Genomic DNA, 8826 nt, shown 5'->3' with positions numbered 1-8826 from the left:
AATAAACATAACATTGTAAATCAACTATTCTTCAATAAAATACATTTTTTTAAAAAAAGTTTCTCTTGTGGCTGTTTCCAGTCAGTTCTCTCCCACCCCTGGCCCCGGGGAAGCACTTGTTCCTCTCACCGTAGACCAGATTGGCTTTTTTAAAAAAAATTAAGATATAATCAACATATAACATTTTATTAGCTTTAGGTGTACAACATAGTGATTTGATATATGTACATACTGAAAAATGATTACCACAATAAGTTTAGTTAACATCCATCAACACACATAATAACAAATTTTTTTCTTGTGGTGAGAATTTTTACTCTCTTAGAAACTTTCAGATATACAATAGAGTATTGTTAACTTTAGTCACCATGTTGTGCATTACACCCCCAGGACTTATTTATCTTATAACTGGAAGTTTATACCTTTTGATCACCTTCACCCAGTTTTCCCACTCCCCACCCCCCAACCTCTGGCAACCACCAATCTGTTCTTTGTATTTATAAGTTCATGTTTGTTTGTTTTTTTAAAATACCCCCCCACCGCCCCAGTTCAGGTTTTTAAAAAATTCCACATATGAGATCATGAAAGTATTTGTCTTTGATTTATTTCACTTAGCATAATGCCCTCAAGGTTCATCTATGTTACTGCAAATGGCAGAATTTCCTTCAAATTTTACAGCTGAGTAATATTCCATTGTATATATGTGCCACATCTTCTTTATCCATTCATCTGTCGATGGACACTTAGGTTGCTTCCGTGTCTTGGTTATTGTAAACAATGCTGCTATGAACATGGGGGTGTAGGCATCATTTTGGATAGTGATTTCATTTCTTTCAGCTAGATACCTATAAGTGGATTACTGGATTTTTTGTAGTTCTATTTTTCATTTTTTGAGGAACTTCCTTACTGTTTTCCACAGTGACTGCACCAATTTACATTCCCGCCAATAGCGCACAAGCGTTCCCTTTTCTCCACAGCCTTACCAACACTTGTTATTTCTTGTCTTTTTTAAATAAGCGCCATTCTAACAGGCGTGAGGTGATGTTTTATTTTGCTTGCTTTGGAAACTTTTCTTCTTCCTCTCTACTCACCACCATCCGCCCCACTCAGTCAGAAACTTGAAAAGAATCTAGATTCTAGAATTTTAGTTCCAGATTTTTAAAAATACTGTCTTTTATTTTTTTAATGTCTTTTCTGTTTTTATGATTCTTTCTAATCAGTTGCATTAAGTTTCTCAAAAATTTGGAACAGTACTTAAGATTTAGCCACATGTTTTGCTGGTTTCCTTTCTCACCATTGTTTCTTGTTTATAGTGTTTTATCATTTACTGTGTTCTCAACTCTGATTCATGTTTACGTAGCAGGGTTGTAAATTTACACACACACTCAGATGTGCACATGATGGAAACGCTTTATGTCTGTGACTGCTCTTCCTTCCTTTCCCCTGCCGGCAGCAGGAGAAAAGACATTAACCTGATAGTTAACGGAATCTCTGTCTCCTCCAGATTAGATGCTGTCTTTGAAGTAGGTACACAGTCATTTCCAAGTTCATCTTCTCAACAGGGCTGTCCTTCCCCTTCTCATCTCATCAGGTGGCATCCAGGCATGGTGGGAGAGGGGGGCTATCCTTGTGCCGTTCTCAGCTGGTTTCTGACCCAAGCTGGGCTGGGCTGGCCTCCGGGCTGGTGTAGGCTTGGGGCAACAGGTCCCACCTGGCCTTGGGCATGTCATGGCATCCACTGCTTCTGACCCTCCATGCCCGTGGCCACCAATGACTCCTCTCTTCCACCCAAGCCCTCAGCTGGCGCGGTGGCCTCTCAGCAGATTGGCATCCCCTCACTGTGCCGAGCTGGGAGCCCTGGATCCCCTGCATCACACTGCATCTCGAGGCTCTTCTCTCTTCCCTCCTTCCTCTGCGTCTTCTGCACTCTTACGCAAATCCCTGTTGGGTGCAGCTACCTAAGGGTCTTCTTCTGGTTTGAAATATCTCCCAGTCTGTTCCATGAGCTGCCCCCATACCCACCTGGATGGTTCCACCATGCCAGCACTCCCCAATTCCAAACCAAAAAGGGAAAACAAGAACATGTGGGCCTGACTTTTCTTTTTTCTCTTCCCCTTTCATATCCTCCAAGGCCTGAAGAGTTGGGCTTTGCTTCCTTAAGAGGAAAAATTAAGCGCTCCCTCTTAGCCAGGTTTGCCCCTATGCCTTCCCTTTCTCCTCCTTGGGACACTAAACCTTGCGACTCAGTCTTGAGGTGAGGTGCGAGGGCTGTTTGCATTGCACTGTGGAGTGAACACAGCTTTTGCATTGACAGGCCTGAGTTTTTACATTTGCACCACAGACTTCTTTGGAAATAGGACTTACTAAGGATGGAAATAATTATAAAGCCAGAGTTCTCAAAAATATTCTGAGAGTTCCTTAGCCTGCCTTCTAAATGACAAAATTTTTAAAGCAGTGGCCATTCCATTATTTTCTGCTTCTACTGAGTTTTTTATTTTTGCCATTATATTCTAAATTTCTAAGAACACTTTTTCTCTGATTGATCTTTTTTCTTTTTTTTTTTTGGGCCATGTCATGTGGCATGCAGAATCCTAGTTTCTGACCAGGGATGGAACCCGTGCCCCCTACAGTGGAAGCGCAGAGTCCTGACCACTGGACCACCAGGGTAGTCCCTGATTGCTCCTTTTTCTATAACAGGTTGGTTTGGGGAGGGTATTATTTATCGTAGTGAAATATACATAACCTAAATTTACTATTTTAACCATTAAAAAAATATTTATTTATTTGGGGCTGTGTTGGGTCTTCGTTGCTGCGGGTGGGCTTTCTCTAGTTGTGGCGAGTCGGGGTTACTCTTGGTTGTGGTGCACAGGTTTCTCGTGGCAGTGGCTTCTTGTGTTGCGGAGCACCGGCTCTAGGCGCGTAGGTTTCAGTAGTTGCAGCACACAGGCCCTAGAGTCCGTGGGCTTCAGTAGTTGCAGCATGTGGGCTCAGTAGTTGTGGTTCACGGGCCTAGTTGCTCCGCGGCATGTGGGATCTTCCTAGACCAGGACTTGAACCCGTGTGCCCTGCATTGGCAGGCAGATTCTTGACCACTGCGCCACCAGGGAAGTCCCTAACCATTTTTTAAATGTATAGTTCAGTGACATTAAGTAGATTTACAATTTTGTATACCCGTCACCACTATCTATACTCAAAATTTTTTCATGATCGCCAACAAAAATTCTGTACCCATTAAACACTAAGTTCCCCTCTCCCCTTCCTCTATCCCTTGGTAACCTCCATTCTACTTTCTGTCTCTGTATATTTGCCTGTTCTAGTATCTCATATGGGTAGAATCATACAATATCTGTCCTTCTGTATCTGGCTTATTTCGGCTAGCATAATGTTTTCAAGGCCCACCCATGTTATAGCATATATTGAAATTTCAGGGTTTCCCTGGTGGCGCAGTGGTTGAGAGTCCACCTGCCGATGCAGGGGACATGGGTTCGTGCCCCGGTCCGGGAAGATCCCATATGCCGCGGAGCAGCTGGGCCCGTGAGCCATGGCCGCTGATCCTGCGCGTCCGGAGCCTGTGCTCTGCAACGGGAGAGGCCACAACAGTGAGAGGCCCACGTACCGCAAAAAAAAAAAAAAAAAAGAAAGAAAATTCATTCCTTCTTATGGCTGAATAATATCCCACTGTATGTTTATACCACATTTCGTGTACCAGGTTTTTTTTTATGACTGCGATATTCTGTCATACATAATTTTGAGGACATTAATTTGAATATTTTAAGTACTTTTGTATTTCCTCTGTTCTCCTGGGGACCGTTATTTTCCAGACTGTCCCGCCTTTACCAGGATGCTGATGGCTCTTACTCATGCGGTGGTTCTCTGTTGGCTGTTCACACTTAACGCTTGGGTGGAAGTGGGCAGGGATAGAGGCTCCCCGGGTATTTGCACAAATCATCTTGTGCTTCCCCCGTGGGACCCTCTCCCCTCCGCAGGACCATCTTAGCACAGCGGAGGGCTGTCGGCTGGATGCTGTGTGAGTGCAGAAGAGGCAAAGGGCACATTTCCCTGCAGGGACTGGACCAGCCACTGGGAGCCTCAGTGGTGGACCTCAAACCCCTCAAATCTTCAGTTCGGTTGATGGCATTCTCCCAGTCTTTTGTTTGCTGGAACAGATTTTTTATTTTTTCTTGTAATGTTCTCTCTTTGATCATTTCCATGGGATATGGAGCAAAAAGAGAGGTGGGATGTGAGACAGTCCTTGAAAGCAGAAGCCGATTAAGTTACCCTTGTATGGATATTAAAATTCTACCGCATTATAGTTTTCTGCTACTTTTATCCTGTCTTCTTATTTTTCTCTTTTTTCAATAGTTATAAAATACGATTCCTAATGGTCTAGCACATTCTAAATTCACTGTACGATTTTGGGGCATGTTTCGATCAGGATTATAGTTCTGAACTACAAAGTATTATGGGAAAGTGCTGTGATCAGGATTATCAATAGCAGCAATTATATATTTTTTGAACTAGGAAAGATGTTCTAAATTAACTTAGATATATACAGACATTTGGGAAACCTGGTGGCGTATCATCCAGACGCTGAAAAACAGACGCTGGTATCCACTAGGGGGAGCTGTAGGCTATCGCTGAAGATTTTTTTTTTTTTAAAGAGAAATGTTTCTTTGTGTCTTTCATGTGTCACTTTATTTTTTAAAAGATTTATTTATTATTTTTGGCTGCGTCGGGTCTCAGTAGGCGGGATCTTCGTTGAGGCATGCGGGATCTTTCACTGTGGTGCGCGAGCTTCTCTCTAGCTGTGGTGTGCAGGTTTTTTCCTCTTCTCCAGTTGAGAAGTTTCTCTTCTCTAGTGGTGCACGGGCTGCAGGGAGCGTGGGCTCTGTAGTTTGTGGCACTTGGGCTCTAGCTGAGGTGTGAGAGCTCAGTAGTTGCGGCACACAGCTCAGTTGCACCGAGGCATGTGGGATCTTAGTTCCTTACCAGGAATCGAACCCTCATCCCCTACGTTGTAAGGTGGATTCTTTACCACTGGACCACCATGGAAGTCCCTCATGTGTCACTTTAAAATATGATTCTCCTGACGGATTCTGTGAGGGCTCGGAGGCCAAACAGACTAAGCCAGAAAGCTTTAATGGCTTCTTGTAACTGAAAACTTGAGGGATAGGGCTTACTTCAGGTATAGCTGGATTCAGGCGTAAACAACCCCAGGCCTCAGGCTTTGCTCTCTGGCCTCTGTGATTGCCTTTATTGTCCAAAAGGCCCTCCTCTCCTAGTGGCAACGTGGCTGCAGCAATTCTGGCCTCCCATTCTCCCAGGCTTAATTCCAACAAACAATGACCTCACTTACCTAATGGCTTCAACAAAAGTCTGAGAACTGAGTCTCTTGATTCAGATTGGCCTGACTTTTGTTGAGTGTCCACTCCTGAGCCCATCTCACCTGGCAACATGGTGGACTGGCGAGGCCTGGGTCACCTGGGGCTGAGGGTAGAGTCAGCCTAACCTAGATGACGTGGACGGAGGGTGAGGGCAGAGGGGTCTACAGACAAAATCAGGCTCTGCTACTAGCAGCTGGGTGAATGGGTGCTGGGCAGCCCTCAGAAAGCACGGTGAAGCCACAGGGAGATGGAATGAGGTCCTGCGGAGGTGGGGCACGAGGGGTACAGAGCATAGCTTGCAGGATCAGCTGCAGACAAGAGGAGAGACTCCTCGGACAGACATTGTGATGAGCAGACAATTGCCCTTCTGCATGACCCAATGGCCAGGTCGTTAAACACCACTCATGAGTTGGTAAAAACTCAAACACAGGGTCAAACATCACAAGTTCAGCCTACTGACCTGGATTGATTTTACTTTCTTCAGTCAGCGTGGTGGTCTTCCAAACAGGATGATATCTGTTCATCTTGAAACTGCCACTTGTCATCTTGGAAGCTCTTTGCTGGCCAATAGAGAGCTGCGCAAGGGCCTGCCCACATGGCCCAAGTGGCTATAGGATCCAGCAGCTCTTGGGGTACTTCCGTAGTTGGCCCTGCGGGGAAAGAGACTACCTGCTGGTGAGTATCTTCTTGCACCCCCCTGGTAGCATGTTCCCATATAAACCATTTCCATTTTGTTATGAAACTCTTCTGGGCTCTGCCCTCCCCGCTGGAGTGTTTCTTTAACATTACCCAGGACATTGTGGGTATTTCAGGTTTGAGATTATTTTATATCCTTTAGTCATAGGCACAGTTTCAATTAATGTCCAATAGCAAGCTAGTAATTGTCTCTCAAATGGAAATTTTCTGGTCCCAAATCCCAGTGGTCATTGTTGGGTGGTATTTTGCTATAGCCCAAGTCTGCACTGTACACAAGGCTGTTGTACAGACAACTGTCCACACCAGGACTGTAGCTTCTACTGGGGCATTAATTAAAGTGGTAATTTCCTTCTGTCCACCAGGTATTCCACACTGTTTCAAATTAACAACCTGTGTGGACTAAGGCAGATTTGTTGGTTCTCCTTTAGCACGGCCAGTCATATTGGCAGAAGGGCAGAATTTCATGCCTTCGGTTTTACAATGCTAGATAAGGGAAGACGCAATATCCATCCCCCAAATACATTCAGGTAAAGGGGACAAAACCACTTCACATAAAGTCTGTTCAAACCTTACAATTTTTATCCAAATTTTCACCTTAATTCCATCAACTGGAATTACATTGCCATATCCTCCCAATCTAACTGTAGCCCCCGTTATGACTCACCAACAGGTTTTGGAACCACAGTGTATGGGGCCTTGATGTCAAGGAGTCCCAGAAAAATCTCTTCTCTAGCTGCTGACCATTTTCCCCATGCACGTGGCTGTGAGTCCCCAGCCAGGGGTGGGGCGGAGGGACTCAGGCTTTTCCAGAAGTCCTTATTGGACTGTGAGGGTCTCAGGCATCTGAAGTAAGGTTTCTCATTGTCATCTTTGCCTTCTGGCTTTTTAAATTCCTCCAAACTATGGTGACTAAAGCAGATCTATTTAGGGTCCCTCATTGTTGGTGGACCAGCAGGGGCTCCAATACTACTCATCCATAAAAAAGAATGAAATTTTGCCATTTGTAGCAATGTGGACGGACTTGGAAGGCATTATGCTAAGTGAAATGAGTCAGGCAGAGAAAAACAAATACTGTATGATATCACTTACGTGTGAAATCTGAAAAATACAACAAACTAGTGAATATAACAAAAAATAAGCAGACTCACAGATACAGAGAACAAGCTAGTGATTACCAGTGGGGAGAGGGAAGGGGGGAGGGGCAATATAGGGGTAGGAGATTAAGCGGTACAAACTATTAGGTATAAAATAAGCTACAAGGATATATTATACAACACAGGGAATATAACCAATATTTTATAATAACTATAAATGGAGTATAACCTTTAAAAATTGTGAATCACTATTACACACCTGTAACTTTACATAATGTTGTACATCAACTATACTTCAATTTTTTTTTTTTCCTTTGGTACGCGGGCCTCTCACTGTTGTGGCCTCTCCCGTTGCGGAGCACAGGCTCACGGACGTGCAGGCTCAGCCGCCATGACTCACGGGCCCAGCCGCTCCACGGCATGGGGGATCTTCCGGGACCGGGGCATGAACCCGTGTCCCCTGCATCGGCAGGCGGACTCTCAACCACTGCGCCACCAGGGAAGCTCGGAACTAGATGATTTTTAAGGTTGTGTACTTCCCTAACATCTAACCACGGATCCCTGAGCTCCTGCACACGTGTGTCGTTCCAAGGAATGGATGACGAGTTCCATTCTACCCTGCTCTGCTGAACATCTCTACGTCTTGGGAATTTTGTTGTTGTTGTTGTTAATGGGTAATATATTTACAGAATTAAAAGCCACAACTATACAAAAAGGCATCACCGAGAAGCCTTACTTCCACCCTCCCTCCATCCCCTAGAGGCACCATTTTTACAAATATGTGTTCTGATTCCACCTCCTTCCCTAAGAGGTAGCATACACTTTAGACTGAACATTTCTTTCTTCACTTAGCAATAAACCAGGAATTGTCTGTATAAGTACAGAGAGAGCTTCCTCCTTCTCTCTTACGGTTTATATTATATGGAGTCTATTAGGTAGCTGGACTATAACTTATTCAACCAGCTGCCCATTATGGGGCATTTTGATTGCTTCCAGTCTTTGGCTATGAGAGCGTCTCAATGAGTATCCTGTGCTAGTATCATTTCATTTTTGTGCATGGATCTGTACCTAATGCACACACCTTATATATATATCCCAGACATGGCATTGCTGGTTAAAGAGCAAATACAAAGAGTACTGTTTCCCTAAAGCTTTACCAACAGCCTGTGTTGCCCACCTTTTGGATCTGGGGATTTTTGCCAAAGTATTAGAAAAAAATGGTGTCTCCCTATGGTTTTCATCTGAATTTCTCTTCTGAGGAAGTTGGAGCTTCTTTTCATGGATTTGAAGACTTTGTATATCTCTTTTTTGTGAACTATCTCTTAATGTCCTTGCTCATTTTTTTTTGGTTGACTGGTTGGTTTTCATTTTTTCTATTGGATTGGTGGTTTTTTTCTTCTCAATTTCTAGACGCTCTTTGTATATCAGAGTTAGCCTTTGGTCCGTAATATGAGTTGCAACTGTTTACCACAGCTTTTTGTATATCTTTTGACTTTATCTGTAATTTTTAAAAATTTATTTATTTTTGGCTGCGTTGGGTCTTCGTTGCTGTGCATGGGCTTTCTCTAGTTGCGTTGAGCGGGGGCTACTCTTTGTTGTGGTACACAGGCTTCTTACTGCGGTGGCTTCTCTTTTTTTTTTTTTTTTTTTTT

Source organism: Neophocaena asiaeorientalis, unplaced genomic scaffold (genome assembly GCF_003031525.2).
Source record: "Neophocaena asiaeorientalis asiaeorientalis breed wild unplaced genomic scaffold, Neophocaena_asiaeorientalis_V1.1 scaffold543, whole genome shotgun sequence".
In the NCBI taxonomy this organism is placed as follows: domain Eukaryota; kingdom Metazoa; phylum Chordata; class Mammalia; order Artiodactyla; family Phocoenidae; genus Neophocaena; species Neophocaena asiaeorientalis.
The sequence above is the reverse complement of the archived record's forward strand: the minus strand, read 5'-3'. Positions refer to the sequence as shown.